The sequence below is a fragment of the Humulus lupulus genome, chromosome 2 (assembly GCF_963169125.1).
Source record: "Humulus lupulus chromosome 2, drHumLupu1.1, whole genome shotgun sequence".
Lineage (NCBI taxonomy): Eukaryota > Viridiplantae > Streptophyta > Magnoliopsida > Rosales > Cannabaceae > Humulus > Humulus lupulus.
The window spans coordinates 127847352-127869870 of NC_084794.1; positions in this window are offsets into that span (position 1 = coordinate 127847352).

Here is a 22519-nt window from a genome sequence, read left to right on the forward strand (position 1 = left end):
CAAATATCCAAGTTCGTTTTCTAGAAGTCGAGTTCATTTACTTGGGGGACACTTGGGCAATCCTAGCCATTTCAAATTCATAATGTTTCACACACATGTCTTCAGGTTGATGGTGCGTCTGTGCCACTCGCGCCATAAAGACCTGGAAAGAATCTTTTGTTGATCCAATTGACCGATGGTTGTTAGCGCAATTATCGAGACGTCCCATCTATACAAAAAAAAGTCTATTGGGTACTCGAGTGGGCTGTTTAGTGCTTCTGCACCATTTGAGACCGTAAGATGGGGATAGCCTTGACAGTTTCGACATGGACCGTTGGATAAGGCAGGTGCGGATCGTGGATTGACGAATCCACGATTTAGTATTCAACTAGGGAAATTAAAGCCTCTGCACTATCTGGGACCGTTGGATGGGATACTCTTGGGATCCCCACTGTGGACCGTTGGATCAAATAGTTGATTTCTGCCCTATAAATACCTTGACAGTCTCATTTCAAACTTTGCACATTCTATATATTCAGAGCAGAAAAGAGAGCTTTTTATGTCCCAATTTGCCGATGAGCTTCTTCGACGATTAGTTCACTTCCGTGTCCATCTGTGTTTGACCAGACCTCTTTCCGTTTAGCCATGAGATAGTTTAGTCCTGGTTCAACCAGTAGACGAATTTTGGTATCGTCTTCACAGATTTAAGGCTAAGATTCTACAGACTTTGTCACCTGAAACTCTACGAATTTGAAATCTAGCACCTCTCAGTAGGTTTTCTGGTTGTTTTTTTTTTTTTTTTTATGTTTATTCCTTTTTTTAGTCATTTTGACCGTAATGCTATTCATGCAACCATAAAACTATTAAGGCAGTGACCACCGTGTAGGGTGGTTCTAGGTATGATAGTGTAAGTCTGAATTGTTTCTAGGCGATAATTCCTATCAGTCTAGTTGTCTCGGATCAATTCAGACGTCCCAAGATTGATTTGGGAGAGTTAGAAAAACCTCTGATTTTTAGTTCTCGACTACAGGTCTTGGGATCTTTATTGATCCCAGATCTGGGTCTGGAGGGGACTTCTCCAAGCAGATTTAGGAGAACCCCCGTACCTTAACCAATTTTCTTCAGTTTTGGTGCTAACTGCTTGGTTTTGGTTTTCTTTGTCGCTTTCAGGTCCCTAATCATGAGTTGTGGTGTTACTATTCATCCAAAAGATTTCGTTCAATCGGGCCCCATAGTCCTAGAAAGGCACAAACTTCCTACAGGAAATACATGAGAAATGGATGGGGAGAAGAATGAGTTCTGGAACTACCGAATGTTGGACGCTCTGGAGAAACACTTGGGAGTGGAGTCAACTCCAGGGATTTTCTACAATCGATTGGCCCGGAAGGAGGAGAAGGCCTATACTGGCATGGGCAAGTTCGGGTCCTGGAGCATAGGCCACATCAGTGCGGGAGCTACTCTCCCGCTCCATAATTACTTCGCGCAGTTCCTTAAATTTGTGGGGATCACGCCATTCCAACTTCTGCCCCAAGCATACAAGTTGCTCGCGGGATGACGCATATTCTGCGCATCGAAGAAGATCCTGACGCCTACCCTCGCAGAGGTGCTATATTTTTATAAGCTGGAGCATCAACTTAACTCTAAAGACAAGATGCGACACATATTTTACAGGCTGAAATCCTGTGGTATCCATCCGGCTTCATTCAACACTTGGAAGTACCCCCTCGATGTCAGACATTATTGGTTTATGACATCCGGGTTCCTCCTAGAGAAGAACCCCACATTGGTGCTGGACTTCTAGCGCGTGGGTAAGTCGCTTTTATTCCTTGTTCACTTAGTTTCTTAGCTTTGTCTGCTACACACTCACGTTCTTGGAAAACATGTCTCTATGCCCAGACTCAACTCACTAAATCCATCATGAACGCAAGAAGTACTATGCCACCCTTAGTGCTGAGTAACTGGACATGGGGGGCTTTGTGACCACGAATAACCTTCGACTGGTCAGGATGCTTGCCGCCAACCAATCGATAGATGCCCCTAGCTTCTGGGGGATGCAATGTGAGAGGGATCCTGCCTTGAGGGAGGAGCTGGCCTTCGCTCACATCGAGGTTGTGGAGGCCGCGGCCAAGGCAGACGCAGAGAAGAAGAAAGACCAGGCCCGTAAGCAGAGAGGGCTGCGTCCGAAGAACTGGACGCGATTCTTGAGGGGAGGCAGCCAAACATTGGAACTCTCGAGGCTAGAATTTTGGGGCAAAGAAAACGCCTCTGATTTTACTTATGCCCCTCGCCTTGAGAAGAAGAAAGAGTAGGTTCTTTTATACGGGACTGTTAGTGACATGGGGCTTCCTTGCCCCATTGTCGTGGATCTTTTGTCCCTCATGCATTCATCCCGATTCCTTCAGTATGGTAGTTTTTTAGACATGGATGACATGGGGGATCAAATTCATGCTTTCTCACTAGGGGAGTTAAGTCATGCTCATTCTTTAGATAATGGTTCGTCCCAGAGGACTTTAGACTTTAGTATTTCCCTTATTTTTTGACATCAATTTCCGTCCATCTATTTTACTGATTAGTCTCCTATTTTTGTCTTTCTCAGGTGATCCTGAGATGTCCAACCCCGTGGCCAAAATGAAAGAAATGATCGAGGCCAGGGCGGCCGCAGCCAAGGTTTCGGCGAAGAGGGCCGCTAAGGGCTCAGCCAAGAGAAAGGTTGTAGAGCTGATCCTTGGGGATTCAAGGCCAGTCCAAGAAGTTTCTGAGAGGGCTCCAGCCGTGAGTTCCCTCCCAGTGGCGCGTGATGAAACAATCCAGCCCCAACTTGCTCCTCTCCTGGTCATTAACTTGGAACAGGAGCCCTCTGAAGGTGGAAGGGCAGAGAAGAGGGCAGCGGACTCTATCGTTGTAGAGTCCCCGAAGTAGGTCAAGAGGGATAGAACCAAGGATCCTACCTTGGCCAAGGAGCATTCCTCTGGGGAGAGCCCGATCGTCACGTCGCGCAACAGCTTCTAGATATGCCCAGGCTTCCCGTCAACCCAGTCCTTCCTGAGGAAGGGGATCTGGTCCTCCAGGAGGAAATGATGAAAATGGTGTCCCAGGCTTGGGACGATGGTCGGGACAAACAAGATCAGGTGTACAGGGCCCTAACTATTCGACGGAAGGTGGAGTTTGCCAATCGTCCGGAGGCCATCAATGCTCCCCAACCCATCGTGGACCGATTGGTAGCCGAGACTGGGTTTCGGCCTAAGCTGGGTCAAGACACGACTCCGTTGGCTGCAGATTTGCTGGCCCAGGTGGGAACTACCGTGTCCACCCTCTAGCTGAAGCAGTATACTACCTTGGCCAGCCAGGATGCCTTGTTCGTCTCCTAGGCCATCGTCACCAAGCCACCGCGGTTAATCACATGCCCGTATAATATTTTATTTTACCATACTTATTGCCTGTATATTTTCTAACTTTGGTTTGCTCCAGGATGCCCTGTTGGCCCATAGGAACACGGATCTGGTGGCATAAATGGCGATGAAGTTGGAGACAACTCAAATGGAGGTGGAGGGGGCCATTAACTAGTGGGAAGCTGCTAAGGAGGCCCTAGCCAAGGAAGCTGCCCGGATTAAGGCTGATCACGGGGAGGCTGCCCGGGTTCAAGCTTAGCATGAGGAAGCTTTGTCTAGGAAGAACGCTAACCATAAGTAGTTGGTGGACAACCTGGAGGCGGAGCTGCATCGTGTTCGTGGCTCAGAGGCTTCGATCAAGGCCCTTATGGAGGCAGCTGAGGCCCAACTTTTCCAGGAGCGGGAGAAGGTGGCAAACCTTGAGTCCCGGAACCAAGCCTTGGATGGCATGGTTCAGCTGGAACTTAAGCAGAGCGAGGAGGCTTGCCAAGAAAAGGAGTAGGCTGATGCATTGCTGGAGGCCACTTTTGACGAGGCCATTTACATGGCCTGGCTCTAGGATAAGGACATGAATCTCCTCATCTATCCGGATTCGACTGGAAAAGGGGCTGAATTTGAGGCCAAGGAGAAATATGATGCGGCGCTTCTAGCTGGGGATGAACAAGATGAGAATACTCCGGATGTCCCGAATTAGAACGAAGCCTAGGCTAGGGCCTTTGTATTTTAGTTAGGGCTTCCTTTATGCTTTTTATACTTGTATTATATTTATGGACGCGGATGCATCCAAGACAATTTTTATCATCCGTATTTATATATTGACTTTACTCTACGTACTGGTTCCCACTTTATATTCGTTTGTTTTTCTTCTAAATTCACTAAGTGTTTTATCACCTTGCATGAATCTATGTTTGAATATTGGGTCCTAGTTCCAATGGCCGGGACTACCAGGGAATAGTTGTAGAAGGTATTTAGCCTGTCTTGAGACCCATGTTCGGGTCTTGACGACCTAGACTGTTTTGGACTTATCAATATAACTTAACTAATTCACCCCGACTTTATAATTCAAGCTCCAATGGCCTGGACCATTAGAGATTTGTTTTAGATGTGACTTAATTAGTTAACTTATTCTAAACCTAATGTTCAGGTTCCAATGGCCTGAACCGTTAAGGAATCAATAACTGTCGTCTGACTTATTTGTCTTGACTCTGGTGTTCAGGTTCCAATGGTATGGACCATCAAATATTAGGTGATTATCTTATTTCGAACCTGACGTTTAGGTTCCAATGACCTGGGCCGTTTATAAGACTAACTTTAAATAACTTAATCCTAAGATTCACATTCCAATGGTTCTGGGCCATTATAAAGAAAACATGAATAGGGATTTGGTTATTGAGATCACGTTAGGTCAACCAATTTTTAGGAGTTGTGTTTTGAATCCCCTGGACCATGTATGTCCGGGTTAGGACCGGGCTTTGAGCCTTGTGTCCTGTTGGGATTTGAACCCCCCCCCCCCCCCCCCCCCCCCCAAACCATGTATGTCTGGGTTAGGACTGGGCTTTGAGCCTTGCGCCCTATTGGGTTTCGAACCCTCTGGACCATGTATGTCCGGGATAGGACTGGGCTTTGAGCTTTGAACCCCCCGAACCATGTATGTCCGAGTTAGGACTAGGCTTTGAGCCTTGCGCCCTATTGGGTTTTGAACCCTCAGTCTGAACGAGTTCGGATTAGGACTAAGCTCTGAGTTTTGCATCTTGTTTTGTCTCTATTCCTAGACTTAGTTGTATAGATGGCCATACCCCCCAAGTGATCGAAGAGTGTAGTCTTAGGTCACTTGTTTGTGTAAAAATGAAGATGGACGTGAACTTTTCCTTTCCTTACAACAATTCTTATGATGTTTTGTATAAACCATTTTCATTAAACAAGAAATTGTCTTGGGGGCTTACATTGTAAATAAAAAAAGAAAAAGTAGGAAGGAAAACAAAATTAGATCCTCCCTACTACTGATAGTATTGGTGGAGGTGTACTGCGTTCCAGGCCCTTGGGACCTTCATTCTGTCTAATCGCCTTAAGCGATACATTCCCGGATATATTTCATTTTGGATTTCATAGGGTCCTTCCCAGTTTTGTCCCTGAACCCCCACTCCTGGATCTTTTGTTGCAGGGAAGACTCTTCTAAGGATTAGATCGCCGCTTTCGAATCTTCGGCTCTTAACTTTAGAGTTGAAGTGCCTGGCGATCTTTCCCTGGTACATCTTCAGCTACACCTGTGATTCTTCCCAGATCTCTTCAATAATATCTAAGGATTCTTGGAGTAGGGTGAGGTTCTGGATGGGATCATATGTGTCCCGTCTATGAGATGGGATCGTCATTTCTATTGGGATGACCGCTTCACATCCATACACCATCGAATAGGGAGTATGTCCGGTCGACGTTCTTTCTATGGTCCAATAGGCCCATAGGTCACGAGGCAACTCTTCCGCCCACTTGCTCTTGCAAGCTTGTAGCTTTTTCTTTAATTTCCCCTTCAAAATCTTGTTCACGACCTCTGTTTTCCCGTTTGCTTGAGGCCTTGCGATTGCAAAGAAGCTTTTGATGATACCATGTCTTTCATAGAAGTCAGTTAAGTGGACGCTATCAAATTGCTTCCTATTATCAGACACGATTTTGTGAGGGAGGCCGTATCGGCACAAAATTTTGTTGATGATGAAGTCCAGGGCCTTTTTGGAGGTGATGGTGCTCATTGATTCCGCTTCGACCCACTTGATGTAATAGTCGACGGCTATAATGGCGTATTTTACACCACCCTTCCTAGTCGGAAGCGATCCTACTAAATCGATTCCTCACACTCCAAAAGGCCAGGGACTGGTCATCAGGGTTATTTCCGTTGGAGGGGCTCATGGGATCTTTGCGTACCGTTCACATTTGCGGACATAATCAACATAATCCTTCTTCATTGTTGGTAAAAAATATCCTTGCTTTAGGATATTCTTGGACAAGCTGAGTCCGGCAGTGTGATCTCCGCAAAATCCTTCGTGCACTTCATGCATGATTGCACTCATTTCTGTCCTGGATACGCATTGAAGATATGGCATGGAAAAGCCCTTCCGATAGAGTTTTCCATCCATCATGACGTATCTGGGAGCCTGGTACTGAAGTTTCCTGGCGGCAGCCCTATCCGTGGGAAATTCCCTAGTGGTTAGGTACTGGATGAGAGGGCTTATCCAGGATGTGGAGTAATCTATGGCATTCATGATTGCGAGGACTTGAATACTAGGCACGAGAAGATGGTTGATCGGGACAACCCCAAAGAGTTTTGCTTCAACATCCGTGGCCAATTTTGCCAATGTGTCTGCAAACACATTTTGTTCCTTGGGGATCTGGCGAATGAAGTATTTCTTGAAGGATTGGAGTAATTCCCGGGTTCGTGTCACGTAGGCGGCCATCTTTTCCCCTTAGTTTGTTATTCCCCCAAAATTTTCCTAACCACCAGTTGGGAGTTGCTGTACACTTCTATATTTGCTACTCCCACCTCTCGGGCCAGGGTAGTCCGGCTAACATGGCCTCGTGTTCAGCTTTGTTGTTTGATGCTTTGAATTGGAAGTGTAGGGTACTTTGAAACTGATGACCTTGAGGAGATATTAAGATGATCCCGACCCCAACCACATTTTCATTCAAGGCTCCATCTACGAAGACTTTCCATAGAGGCATTATGGAATGGATGGGTTCTTCATCTTCGGTTATTTCGGTACATTCTAAGATGAAGTTGGCCAGGGCCTGTCCCTTGATAGAAATCCTAGGAACATATGCTATGTCAAACTGGCTAAGCTCCATGGCCCACTTCAAGAGTCTTCTCGATGATTTGGGTTTCTGTAATACTTGTCATAGGGGATGGTTTGTAAAAACCTTAATGGCGTGGTCCTGAAAGTAAGGTCTCAACTTCCCGGATGCGATCAGTAAGAAAAATGTTAACTTTTTCAATTAATGGATACATGGACTCCGCGCCCAGCAACCTTTTGCTCATGTAATAGACCGGGAGCTGGACCTTTCCCTCTTCTCGCACTAAACTGGCACTAATGGCGTGTTCCGACACTGCCAAATACAGGTATAACGACTCCCCATCCACTAGTTTCGACAAGATTGGCGCTTGGGCTAGATGCTCCTTTAGTTTCTGGAAGGCCTCTACACACTTGGTCGTCCATTCAAACCTCTGGCTTCCGCGAAGTATATTGAAGAATAAGATGCACTTGTTTGTGGATTTTGAGATGAAGCGGCTTAAAGCTGCTATTCTTCATGTCAAGCTTTGAACGTCTTTGTGTTTCCGTGGTGAAGGCATCTTGATCAACACTTTGATCTTGTCTGGGTTTCCCCTCGAGCTAACTATGAAGCCCAGGAATTCCTGGATGCCATGTCAAAGGTGCATTTTTTGGGGTTTAATTTCATCCCATACTTCCGAATGATGGCAAATGCTTCTGCCAGATCATCCGCGTGTCCAGCTGAGGTCTTGTATTTGATCAACATGTCGTCTATGTAGACTTCCATGTTCCTCCCGAGTTGATTCCAGAACATCATGTTGACCAGCCTCTGATAGGTGGCCCCGACATTTTTAAGCTTGAAGGGCATGGCGATGTAGCAGTACACACCTTTGTCTGTTTGGAAGCTGGTGTGTTCCTGATCTGCTACGTGCATTGAGATCTAGTTGTAGCTGGAGTAGGCATCCATGAAACTCAACAACTCATACCCGATGTAGCATCCACCATCTGGTCGATCCGAAGCAGAGGGAAACAATCTTTCAAGCAGCCTTGTTAAGATTAGTGAAGTCGATGCAAGTTCTCCACGTTCCATTCGGCTTTGTTACCAATACCGAATTGGCTAGCCAAATGGGATACAGGGCCTCCCAAATGAAGTTGATCGAGGAGAACTTCTCAAATTCTAATTTGAGGGCCTCTACTCTCTTTGCCCCTAGAGGTCTTCGTTTTCGTCGGACGGGGGTTGCATTTACGTCGATGTTCAAGGCGTGACATATGACGTTGCGGTCAATCCCGTTCATATTCGAATGAGACCAAGCGAGGGCATCTTGATTCTCTTTCACCCGGGCGACTATGGGAGCCTTAACCTCTGGGTTCAGGTTTCTCCCGACCCAGATTACTTTGGTTGGGTCACTGTCATTGATGCACACCTCTTCCGTCTCCTTCATGGGTTCTAACGCCCTATCCGCTCCTATCCGTGGGTCCAATTCATCCTCCTTTTGGACCACCCTCCGCGCGAGCCGTGGTGGAGGGATTGGATCTGCATTTTCCTCTTCATGAGGTTCTTCGTGGACCATGTAGATTGGTCTGGAGGAGACGTGATAGCACTTTCGGGCACTTTTTTTTATCTCCCTGCACTGTTTCTATTCCTCTGTTATCACATGGGAACTTTATGCAGAGATGGCAGATGGAGGTGTGGCATAAAAATCAACCATTGCGAGACAGCCAAAAATAATGTTGTACGCGGTGGGGCAGTCCACCACTACAAAGATGCAATATTTTAACGAGCCCTGAATCTCGTTCCCCAATGTCACAGACAGTTGAATCTTGCCCATCGGGAGCAATGAATCCCCATTGAAGCCGTAGATCTGTTTTGGGCATGAAGCCAGATCTTCCTCAGTCAAACCAATTGTTGTGAAAGTCGGCTTGAACAATACATTGATGGAGCTCCCGTCGTCCACCAACACTCAGGATACTCTTTTGTTGGCGATTTGGGCATCAATGACCAAGGGGTCATGATGAAGGAAATGAACGTTCTGGGCATCCTCTTCCGTGAACATGATGGGCAGGTTCATCAACTTCGGGCACTGGGCCAGAGTTTGGACCAAGGCGCATACCTCATGGTTGTGATTGAGTTTGCTGAGGTATCGTTTCTGATCATTCCGGGATGACCCTCCCAAATGCGAGCCTCCTGATATGGTGGTCATGTGACCATCTTCTCACAGAGGCGCGGTTCCTGGAGAATACGACATTCTGGTTCCAGGTGCTTGCACTATTGAGGCCCCCTGAGGGGCCACTGATCCCAAACCTGTAGCGTACCTTCCCTGTGGAGGTTGGTGCGATCCAGGTGCACCTGGGGCCATAGGTTGTCCGGGAACTGTTCGCAGTCTCGGAACCCCTATTGGCATTCTGACCCATTGGTAGAGATGCCCTAGTTTGATCAGGTTCTCAATTTCTTCCTTTAGCTGACGATACTCTTCGATTGTATGACCCACACCCTTGTGGTAGGCGCACCTCTTATTGGTGTCCCTCGAATTCTTTCCACCTTTGAACATGGGGGCTGGCTTTCGGTAATGGACTACATTGCCCGTTGCCAGATAGATGTTTTCCCGGGTGTCGACCAAGTTGGTATACTCTATGTATTTGGGTTTGTAACCCCTCTTTTCTTTTTTTGAGGGCTTGGATCAGTTCTGACCTTTGCCTGATCTTTTTCCCCGGGAAGGGTTTACACTTGCCTCAGCTCCTCCGGCTTGAGGTGGCTAGGAACCACTGGGTGCAGCACTGTACCCGGAGGGTGCCACTCTTTACCCAGAAAATGGGGTCGATGGGGTCGGAGCGTACCCTGTTGAGGTGGGCCCATAGACCATCGGGGTCATGAATGTCATCCCATGGGTCCCAGCAGATCCAGGCGCCACTGGGAGGGCCAGATAAAGTGTTGCCAGATACTGTGCTCCGTATCTGGGGAAGGTTTGGGCGGTTGACTAGGTCACTGGCTACCACCCAAAGGCCTGGATTCGGGCCTCCTCCCAATTGATGAAACCTTGTGCCATCCTCAGGAATTCATCTAGGGTGGCTGCCTTGCTGCGCTGCATGTCGTCCCAGAGAGAGGATCCGGCTCTGATCCCGGATTGGAGAGCCACCAGGCGCTGTCCGTCATCAACTTTAGTTTTTAAGGCTTCCTGCGTGAAGCGCTAGATGTAAGCCTTGAGGTCTTCGTGGGATGTTTTTTGGCATTGGCTAGCGCGCTGATTTGCATGTCCATTTTCATGGCGGCCATAAACTACTTTCGGAATGTTGACTGCAATCCAGACCAAGATTGGATTGATCCCGGCTTGAGTCTTTTCCACCACTCTTCTGTGGGTCCAGCCAAAGTGATCGAGAAACATAAGCACTTGCCGTTGTCACAAACGTGAGCCACGGTCATCAGGCGATTGTAGTGGGACAAGTGATCCCTGGGGTCTGCGTTCCTGGTATAGGCGGGTAGGCTTGGCATCTTGAACTCCTTCGGTAGCACAACATCCAGTATGTGCTTGGCGCGTGGCTCCTTTTCCTCCTCTTCGCAATTGGAGCCTCCACCTTCTTGTTTCTAGACCAAACGGTTCGTGACCTTCTTAAGAGCAGCCAACTATTCCATGAACTGTTTGGCCATTCCATCGTCCAGGGGGACTTTCTCATTCCTCCTGTTGTTGAGGTTATTCCTCAAGTCAGCTCCTCGGGGGCGATTCTTTTCTTTGTGGGCTCGCTCCTTTCGAGCATTAAGGCCATCACGCAAGTCTACCTAGAAAGTATTGTCTCCCAAACTAAAGGCTTCTGGCTCTTCTTCACGTTTGTGCCCTCCGTGATCTTTGTTCACGGAGGCGCTGGGATAGAAGCGTCGTTCCCATTCGTCCTGCTAGGGACATTTCGAGGCTTGACACCCAGCGGGCACTTCCCCTGTGGATCGTTCGGATGATCCCGTCCTGAGACAAGATTCATTTGTTCTTTCCTAGGGAATCGCCTTGGGTTAGCCCCGACTTTTGGAACGAGATGAACTTTCTTCTGGGGGTTTGTTTTTTCCACAAGATCGACCATTTTGTCTTTTTCCTTTCTCCTGAACTAGATTCGACGGCTCGACTTCAGAATGTTGTCCCGAATGAGGGATAGGGATAGTGTTGTTAGGTACGCCAGTCCTGATCATGGGACAGGCGGATGCGTTCCTGGAGGCGGAACGGTTGAAGGATTGGCTACCAATCCTTGGGCAGCAATGAAGGCCTGAAGAGCCAAGAGGGACTCTTGCATCTGGCGGGTGGCCTCTTTATTTTCGGCTATCCTGGCTTCTTGATCTAGGACTTGTTGTCTCAGGCGGACCGCTTCTGGATCTTCCTGCTCGAGATCCATATCCTTCTTGTCAAGATCAGCGGGGTTCTCGGCCTTATGATCCTCATATTCTCCTTCATCTTCCTCGTAATAGCCTTCGTCGTAATCACCTCCATCCCCAAAGTTCTGGGAATCATTAAGCAGAGAGCCATAATAAGGTGTATCCTTGGGTTAGTCTTGAGGAAATGTTTGGTTGGGCAATGGTTCTCCATTGTCTTGCTGTTGCTGGTGAGCAGGATCGAACACGGTGTGCCTAGTATTTACCATTTTTGGAGATGATCAAATTTGATTCACACTTTTTTTAGCTCTCAATGAAAGCACCAAAATATTTACTGAGTTTTTTAGAAACTAGAAATATAGTAAAAAATAAGAGCTAGAAAGAAAGGATAAAAAATAAACAAACATAGTTTTTACGTGGTTGGGGCGTTAATGAGCCTTAGTCCACGAGTCTATTGTATTAGATTTTAGAGAGCTTTTGACAATGGATTTTTCTGCAAGTTTTAATTGAGTAATTGCTTGTAAGAGAAAATTTGGGATCCCCGCTACAGTGCACAACTAGATCTATTTATAGGCAGTCAAGTGCACTGTGCTTGGGCTCAACAAATCCGGGCCCAATAGGGGTGTAATCACGTTTTACTCACTAATGAGCCATAATAAAAAGCACGTTATATAATAAAATTTAGTAATCTGGGCCCATTGGGCCGGCTTAGGCGTGGCCAAGCCTTACAGCTGCATGTTGTATGTTAGTTCGGACTGGTCCGCGTGGGCTTCTAAGGAGATTCTGGGGACAAGATCTGTCAGAGTAGTGGCAGTACTGTTTGCTAGGAGTAGCATACATTTCATGTGTAACCTCTTCTGCAGGATAGCTGAGGAGACCAACTTCCGTATCTATATTTGTTATAGAGCATTTTATGAATTCAAGAGTGCAATTCTGAGTCTTTAGTGGAGTCACGAGGAATAAATAAGTTGGTAAATTTATTTGTTAAATTTATGATAACTTATTGGAGCTTAACTTCATAGGCCCATGGTCCTCACTGTACCTTGGATAAAATCATCTAGATAGTCTCAATTAATTGATTTAATTATCAATTAGAATTATCAAAGTTGACCAGGTCAATTTTGGATAGTTTCACATAATTATACAATTTAGAGAAGAAAAGAGAATTTAGGACATATTTATTAATTAAGACAAATTGGTGTCTAAATTAATAAATAAGTTTAAATTATAAATAATTAACTTGATAAAGGATTTAAATAATTAAGTCAATAGAAAATAATACAGGCCTTGTTTTTAAGTCCAATGGGCTTATAATTAAATGAGAAATTTCATGGGCCTAAAACCTATGATAATTTCGACCTAATGGCTGATATTATCTATTATTTTATTGAATTTTTAATTAAAATAAATGACCTAATTGAGCCTATAAAAGGAATGCTAAGTGAGAGTTGAAATCATATTTTTGAATAACTTGTTTTGAGAAGATCAGAAGATCTATTTTTGATGCTCTAGGTTTTAGATTTTCTCTACAGCATAAGTCCTTTTCTAAGCCTCAATATTCTCTTCTATTCTTCTTTTCTTTGTATCTATCTCATGTGTAGAGAATTTCCCAATCTAGTCTAGGTGATTCTATGGATACTTTGGAAGGTTGTGAAGAAATTTGAAGATCGATTCAGTTTCTTGGTGATACCCTACGACAGAAAGGATTCAAGGGTTAGAGAAACTGAAGGAAGGACTAATACAACCCGCTGCGTATAATGTAAGTGTTCTTATCATTATCTTTGTTTAAATTCAATTATAGAAACATCTTCTAGGTTGTCTTATATTAATGTGTTTAATATATGATTTACAGGAAAATAAACAAGATCTTGTATAAGTTTTCCTAACAATCACATAGTTGACCATAGGTCAATTCAATCTCAATTGAGTGGTTAGTATTCTAACTGATTGTATTATTTGAGTTCTTTGACTTGTCCGTTACAAGCTTACCCTATGGACTAGCCCATACTTACATCTTGGGAACTCGGTAGTATAATTGAGTGAGATTGTTAATCATAGATATGAACATCTATAGCTTTTAATGAAGAAGTAAAATGATGGTTTCCTTTTAGGTTTGGTTCAAAGTGCTAAATGATAGAGATCTCATTTGAGTAATTAATATTAGTTTACTGAAATATCATTTACAAGGAATTAAGTGTTTTAAGGATAAAATACAATGAGGGGTAAAACGATATTTTAGTCCCATCTCATTGTAGACCGTCTATAGAGGATTGAGTAAAAATTATGGTTGTAACAATGGATAACTAATAACGTATCTATATTGCTTATAGAGTGTTCTATGAATTCAAGAGTGCAATTCTGAGTCTTTAGTGGAGTTATGAGGAATTAATAAATTAGTAAATTTATGATAACTTATTGGAGCTTGATTTCATAGGCCCATGGTCCCCACTGTACATTGGATAAAATCATCTAGATAGTCTCAATTAATTGATTTAATTATCAATTAGAATTATAAAAGTTGACCAGGTCAATTTTGGATAGTTTCACAAAATTATACAATTTAGAGAAGAAAAGAAATTTTAGGACAGGTTTATTAATTAAGAAAAATTGGTGTCTAAATTAATAAATAAGTTTAAATCAATGTTCAAATTATAAATAATTAATTTGATAAAGGATTTAAATATTATTTAATTAATTAAATCAATATAAAATAATACAAACCTTGTTTTAAAGTCTAATGGGCTTATAATTAAATGAGAAATTTCATGGGCCTAAAGCCTATGATAATTTCGACCTAATGGATGATATTATTTATTATTTTATTGATTTTTTAATTAAAATAAATGACCCAATTGAGCCTATGAAAGTAATGCTAAGTGAGAGTCAGACGATCTAAGTGGTGAATCTGAGAAGATCAAAAGATCTGTTCTTGATGCTCTAGGTTTTAAATTCTCTCTACAACATAAGTTCTTTTCTAAGCCTCAATATTCTCTTATATTCCTCTTCTCTTTGTATCCATCTCATGTGTTGAGAATTGCCCACTCTAGCCTAGGTGATTTTAATGATATTTTGGAAGGTTGTGTGGAAATTTGAAGATCGGTTCAGTTTCTTGGTGATACCCTGCGACAAAAAGGATTCAAGGGTAAGGGATACTGAAGGAAAAACTAATACATTCCGCTGCGTATAATGTAAGTGTTCTTATCATTATCTTTGTTTAAATTCAATTGTAGAAACATGTTCTAGGTTATCTTATATTAATTTGTTTAATATATGATTTACATGAAAGTAAACAATATCCTATATAACTATTACCAACAAGTATTGCTTTTGTCCTGTCCCCTGTTAGACCCTCATTTTGTGTATTGTGTGTTTATCTTGACTGCCATTTACATAGCTTTACCTCCTTAGCTCATTTTTTTTTAAAGAAAAAACGCTCTATCTATTGAGATGTCAGATTTGTAAATCATGGTTATTGGTTCTAATTTTTGATGTATGGGTATGTATTCAATTACACCTTATTATCAAAAGAGAATTTTTTGTTTTTTCCTTCGGCTGATTCCTATCTGAGAACCACCATAGTCGACCTTATCAAAAAAACTACTGACGCGAAGTAACTGAAGAAGGGGGCTGACCAAGGTTTGTTAATTCCCACATTCCTACGAGACTATATAATTTGTTCGAAAAACATAGACATATAGTAGGTATTTTTTTGGGTGGAGATTCTTGGACCTTGTTCATCGTTTATGTAGTTGAAGGTCGTACATATTGTTGTGTTAGGAACTTAAAAAGTTAATTGAAATTTTTGTTAATGTTTTCTATTACCAAGTTTCATGCATTTGTTTGTAATTGGAACATGTGTGTCCTTAAAATTTATTTTTAGTATTAATCTTTCTAAGAAGAGAAGGTCTAATTTACCAAGCACTAGAAAATTGGTGCATATTGGCAGGTGTAAACAGAATTCAAACAATCGTTCTTGGAAACCTCTATGTGTAAGTAATTGGTGAAATGAAGAGACTAGGTCTAGATTGGAGGTGGAACACCACCAAGTTCAAAGTAACGGTGGAAGTACAAAGCACACACCATTTTTCCCATCCGCTTGGGAGGAGTACGACGATGAACGGGCAACCAAATGGTCAAAAACAAATGTGGATGAAGGTCTGGTGCGTTATGGGCAATTCGAGATTAGTAGGAATTCAGCTTTCAAAAGACCGAGATGCTTGGACACAGTGTTACTGTTTCCTGATGAATATATATCATCAAAGGTAATGTGATGTTGTGAACTGGGTAACTGAAAATATTTGCTAGGTTAAACGACATTAAATTTGAATTGTTCATCAAATTGTTTAGCAGACAACATTTTTTATCCAACCGTATAAATTTAATAGGATTTGTGCGTGAAAACTAGTAGACCATATTTGATTTTATCCAATTTATTACTCCCTTTACGACCCTGATATATGAATAGCATTCAACCACACCCAATTATTTCGCCTACTTTTTCTTATAATTGTTCTATCGATCCTAACACAACTATTATGTATACTCAATCGTCTTATTATTTTCAATGTATGTTTCATTCAGGAGGAAAGACTTAACCTAAAAGAATCTAACGATCCCACCTCTATTCTTCAATGGTATAACCACTTGCCTGAATTTGTGAAGGAACGAATACGGATATCTGGTTTGTAAAATTTGGTCATTGAACTTAATCGATGTAGCATTGAAAGCCCTTGCTTCAATCCATGGCTGAAAAGTGGTGGGATACAACACACACCTTTATTTTTGACGAATTTATCAAAATGACAATGACCCCTCTAGATTTTAGTGCAATATCTGGTTTGTAGGTCAGTGGTATGCCAAAACTGTTGGACAGGGGTATCCACAGAAGAACATAGTTGATTAGAAAGTTTTTATGGTATCATAAGATTTTATAAGACATCATAAAACAACTAGTGTTAAAAAATATTTCATTTTTTGTTGCTTTTCTTTGGTGATAAAATTTGATCACCAAAGATAGGATAGAAGTTTTATATATTATCACCTAGTGATAATTTTTTCTTAATTATTTTTAATCACGAAAAGCCTTAGACCCCTTTGGAGAGACTCTTAAATATGATTCTTCGAATTATTCAGGACGGTATGTGTCCGCATGGATAGTTTGGATTTGTTGTGTACCTATAATTTGATTTATTACTCATTTTATTATTTCGTTAGTAGAGATTTCAGTATGTGTCTCCTTATTTGTTATCGTAAGTGGGCAAACTTAATTTTAGTCTACGCACTTATGAGAACCATAGGGAGGAGCTGCCGAAATTTTTACATAAACAAAATAATTTTAAGAGTGTAGATTAAATTATATGTATACTACAAATATGAATGGGATAGGTTATTTACCCTTTTAGAAGTGGAGTGAAAAGGTGGATTAGGGCACACACACACATAGTCAATAATGTTTAATTGTTGTTTATTCTTGTATCGTAGATGCTGGTCGATAAGAGTTGGATGGCATTAAGGAATCGTAACTGTGATGCTTATTGGAACGATCTCCAAGCGTTCTTGAAAATGGCAAAAGAACACATAGACTGTGACACGAGAGTTAAATGTCTGTGCGTGAGGTGTCTCAATGCTAAACTACAAACTATAAATACGGTGGAGGCTCATGTCTTTGACAAGGGTTTTCAACAAAATTATCAACAGCGGGTTTACCATGGTGAGGTGGAAGCTAGTGTTTACAATGAGGTAGTTGAGGAGAATGAAGATGTAGATGAGATGGTTGACGTCGTTGACGATTTCATCTTACCGACAAATGCAGATGAAGCAGATGATGTGTCTGGCAGTCGAATGGGACAGTTTTATGACGAGTTATTCGATGAGATTGAGGTTGAGTTGTATCTGGGTTGTGATTGGATGTCATCCTTAAACTTTTTGGCAACGTTGATGCATTTGAAAGTTAGGGGGAAATGGCCAAACAACTTTTTCGATGAATTTTTGAAGTTACTAAAGTTTGCATTTCTGAAAGATAATAAAATTCCCCCAACACACTACGAGGCCAAAAAGAAGCTGAGTAAGTTAGGGTTGAGACATCAATCAATCCATGTCTATAAATATGATTGTTGCTTATTTTATAATGAGCATGCAAGCAAAGATTCATGCCATGCGTGTGGGAGTGGCTGATGGGTCAATGAAAAGAAGAAGGGGAAAAAGGTTCCACATAAGGTGATGCATTACTTTCCGTAGACTCTCAGATTAAAGTGAATGTACAGTTCAAGGAATACATCTAATGAGATGTTATGGCATCATATTGGGAGATCAGTAGAAGATGGGGTGATGAGTCATCCAGTTAATGGGTCTGCATGGAAAGACTTTGACGCCACACATCCTGATTTTGCAAAAGATCCCAGATATGTCCATCTAGGCTTGGCTACCGATGGGTTTAATCCTTTTGGCAACATGACCTTATCATACAGCATGTGGCCTGTGACTTTGACGAACTACAATCTCCCCCCTGGTTGTGCATGAAGGAGGAGTATTTTATGCTAACTCTCCTTATTCCTGGGCCAAAATCACCAGGTAAAGGCATGGATGTATTTAGAAGACCCTTTGTGGATGAGTTAAAATAATTGTGGATTAATGGGGTCGACACAAGAGATGGCGCAAGGAATGAATTGTTTAAGATGCATGCAACCCTTCCGTGGACAGTTAACAATCTCCCTGCTTGTAGTAGCTTGTCTGGTTGGAGCGGGCAGGGATACCAAGCATGTCCAACGTGCAATGAAGACACCACTTCCATTCGAGTGATTGGTAAGACATCTTATGTCGGTCATAGGCGATTCTTGAGGAGTAATCATAAGTATAAAAAGTATAAAGAATTTGATGGCAAAGTTGAGAAAAGAAATCCTCCACAATAGTTTACTTGTCAACAAATCTTAGATCAAGTCAGTGTTTTACCGCTTCAAGTGCTTGGTAAACATGATGGATTTTTGGGGGGGAGGGGGGTGAAGCGCAAGTGAGGTGCAGAGGAAAGTAATTGGAGGAAAAAAAGTATTTTCTATGAACTTGAATATTGGATTTAAAACCAGTTAAAACACAACCTAGATGTGATGGGTGTCGAGAAGAATGTGTGCGACAGTCTCCTTGGAACTTTGTTGTATAATGATAAATCTAAAGACACCACTAATGCAACACATGATTTAAAGAATATGGGGGTTAAGTAATCATTGTGGATTTACGAGGATGCCAATAAAAGGATAATGAAACTGCATGCTCCATACGTGCTCACTCCTGAACAAAGGCGATATTTTTGACAATTTTTGAAAGGAGTAAAATTGCCCGATGGTTTTTGTTCTAATCTGAAGAAAAAAGTCACAGACAACAACTCAAACATTGTTGTGTGGAAGTCCCACGATTGTCATGTGATAATGCAACGATAACTTGCAGTAGGTATTCGGAAGTTTTTACCAGAATCTATATCCACTACCATTACAGAATTGTGTAATTTCTTCAAATAATTATGCTCTAGGACACTGAACGTTTCTAATATGGAGAAAGCTAAGGATGACTATATTATAATTTTATGCAAGATGGAGTTGATTTTCCCTCCAGTATTCTTTGACATAATGATCCATCATGTTTTGCACTTGTGTAATGAAGCTATATTGGGAGGACCCATAATTATGAGGTGGATGTATCCTTTTGAAAGATACATGAAAGAAACTATGTCAGGGATAAAACTCATCCTGAAGGATCTATAGCAGAAGAAAATGGTGCAGATGAGGCTTTGACATTTTGTTCAATGTATTTCAAAGGTGTGGAAACAAAATTTAATTAGCCTGATCGTAATGAAGATGCACCGTATGTGAATTGACACCTCGCAATATTTGAATCTCAATGTCGTCCACTTAGTAGGGAATTTCCGTGCCCCTTGACGAAAATACTCGGAATAAAGTTGAGTGGTTCATATTGGATAATTCTCCAGAAACTGAAGTGTATTTAGAGTAAGTACAAACATTAATTTTCACATTATTATTTGTTCAATATACTCCTCCCCATAATCTTGACACATATTTCATGTAATTAACAAGGAACACTTAACTGAGGTGCAACAAAGAGATATGGCTGCTAATCATAAATTGATACAAAAGAAAGAGTTTCGTTCAGGGTTTCATAAGATGGTAACTTGTACTTAGCAAATTGTATACCAAAAATTACATTCTCATTCTAATATATTTCATTATTATTAGTTATATGACTTGCACCAGCTTGGGTCATTAGAGAATGCTAATGAATTACTAGCTTTAGCATCTGGGTCGGATCTATTGGCCTACTCCTATCAAGCATGTATAGTGAGCAGAGTTCGATTTGTTTCAAATCGAACTACACAAAATAGTGGAGTGCGTGTTGTTGGAACAGAGAGTTTTAACTATTACGGGCAACTTGAAGAAATACTCCAACTGTCTTTTAGTGGTTCTTATTCGGTGGTATTATTTCGATGTCAACGGTTCAATACAGATCTGAAAAAGAAGAAAACCATCATTGAAAATAATATCACTAGTATCAATGTCAGCAGTGAATGGTATAAAAATGAACCGTTCATACTAGCTATCCAAGCAAAACATGTATTCTACATCGATGATCCTCTTAGAGGACGAGATTGGAAAATTGTACAAGAAGTGAATCATCAGCAAGTTTGGGACTTTCCAGACGCTTCAGATATGATTACTAATGTTGATGTTGTACATGACACCAACTCATCGAATTTGTTTTGACTGTGGATCTCAAAGAGTTGGTTGTTCAACAATCTAATGCACAAACGACACAAGTCAACACGGCCCATCGACCTTCTTCAGTTGTTCAGGATAATGATGGATTTATTAATGACGAAGCGTAGATGAAGCAGAAGATGAGGATGAATTGCTTGTCGACCTTAGAGATAATAATATTGATGATTAGTGATGATAATGACTATTCTACTTAGTTTTGTATCTCTGTAAAAGTGTTATACATATTGAGAAATAAAAAGTTTGTTTCCAAATAACATGTTTCAAAGTACCTAATCAATTAAAATAATACTCACTAAAATTAATTATAAATAAGAATTAAATATTAAAATAGATAGGTTAAATTACTGTCATGTTATCAGATGTCAATAGTTGTGGCTAGAGCCCACGGTGGAGAAGCTGGCGGTAATCCTCCATCGAATCCTACTAGGATCCCGACTTTATGCGAGTCAGGTAATTTTTTTCTTTTATTCACTCAAATATGTTTATCTTGTATATACTAGTATTCTCTATATTGTCAATAAAAAAATACCGGAATACCAACTAAGAGAAAGGGTAATGGCGCAACTATTGGAAAATGTCTAGATGAGAAGCGGCGTAAAAATGAAAAAACACTGGAAGTAACATTTTGCCCGAGAAATTAAAAGGTTGTTTGGAGCGAGCACACTACTTTTGTCCGCCTCATGGGCACCCAAATTAAAACGAAAGTTCCCGGATATTTCGATTCATGGGAATCAGTGCCTAAACAATACAAGGACCAGGTCCTTGGCATGATCCAGGTGAAAAAAATTAAATAATTTTAATTTTTTTTGAATGTGTCTTTAATATGGCATATATATTATTAATATGTTTATTTTTCAATTTAGTGGTATTATCAAATAGAGGCCCATGAGAATTTCTTAAATTGTGTAAAGGGTATCGACCGAGAGATGAAAGACCAATACCATCATAGGAAAACAATAAGACACGAACACATTGAAAAATACTACAAAGGACCAGAGGATTTGGACAAGGTTCTATACAACCCAACCAAGGATGTTAACAAGGAGGAGTGGAAGCAGATCTGTCAGTTATTTACAAGTCCGAAATTTATTGCGCGCTCCCTAAAGAACAAGGAAAATCAGAAGAAAAAGAAGTATTCTACAACGCATGGTAAAAAATCGCTAGCGGCCATCCGTCACAAAAGAGTAATTTAAAGTTAAAATGTTATCAACATTATTTTCTTTTAAATTATATGTTCTCTAACATTTGAGTTATATTTTTTAGGCGAACCTGGACCTTATTGAGTCATGGAAGGAATGCCACTGGAAGAAAACAACAAATAATTTTGTGAACGACAATGCTCGCCAAGATTATGTAAGTTTGAATTATGTTTTTTAATATTCATAGAGTTATATTTATTGTTAGTGTCTCTAACGCTTTTTGAAAACAGGAAAAACTGAAGGCTGATTTTGAGTTACAAACTCAACAAACATCTGGTGCCGCTTCCAATAATGATGGTTCGACAACAGTTGATTAGGTGGAGGTGCTACAAAAAGTACTGGGCCAAAGGCGTGGACACGAGCGAGGAGTGGGCCGCAAATTGAAGGGGTCGAGGTCATCATCTAACCAGCACTCTCACTTCAGCGAGTCTCAAGCCTCTCCTCAACGTTCATCAGAAAATATAGAAAATTTGGAGAATAAGCTAAAGAATTTGACTGACCAAGTCAATTTCTTGTCTCAATTTTTTTCATCTTCATTTCGTCCACCAAACATTCAGATGCTGCCTATGCCTGATAAGGACAATATTTATGGAGCTTCGTCTTCTCAACCTCCAACTCCAACTCCAGCTCCAGCCTATCATTACATGTACGGAGCAGCGCCGTCTCAACCTATGGTACCTCCATACATGTACGGAGCAACACCATCACCTTATCCGTGGTCGATTCCACTGTCCTCACAACCATCGTATCCCTACATGTATGGAGTAGGATTGTCCATATCACCTCCCCAATATCCCTGGCCGATGCCGCCGCAGCCACCACAACCGCAACAAGAAGACAATATGGAGGATGAGGCAGCTGATTTAGGAGACTAAATTGATTTTATTGTTAGTTATTGTTACATTATATTAACAATATGGATATTTGTTATCTTAATATATTAACAATATGGATATCATTATCTTAATGAAATAATTTGAATATTTAATATAATATTTTTATTTTTAATATATATGTTTTCAATGATTTAAATTTTAATTAATAATTTAAAATTTAACTAATAATTTAAATT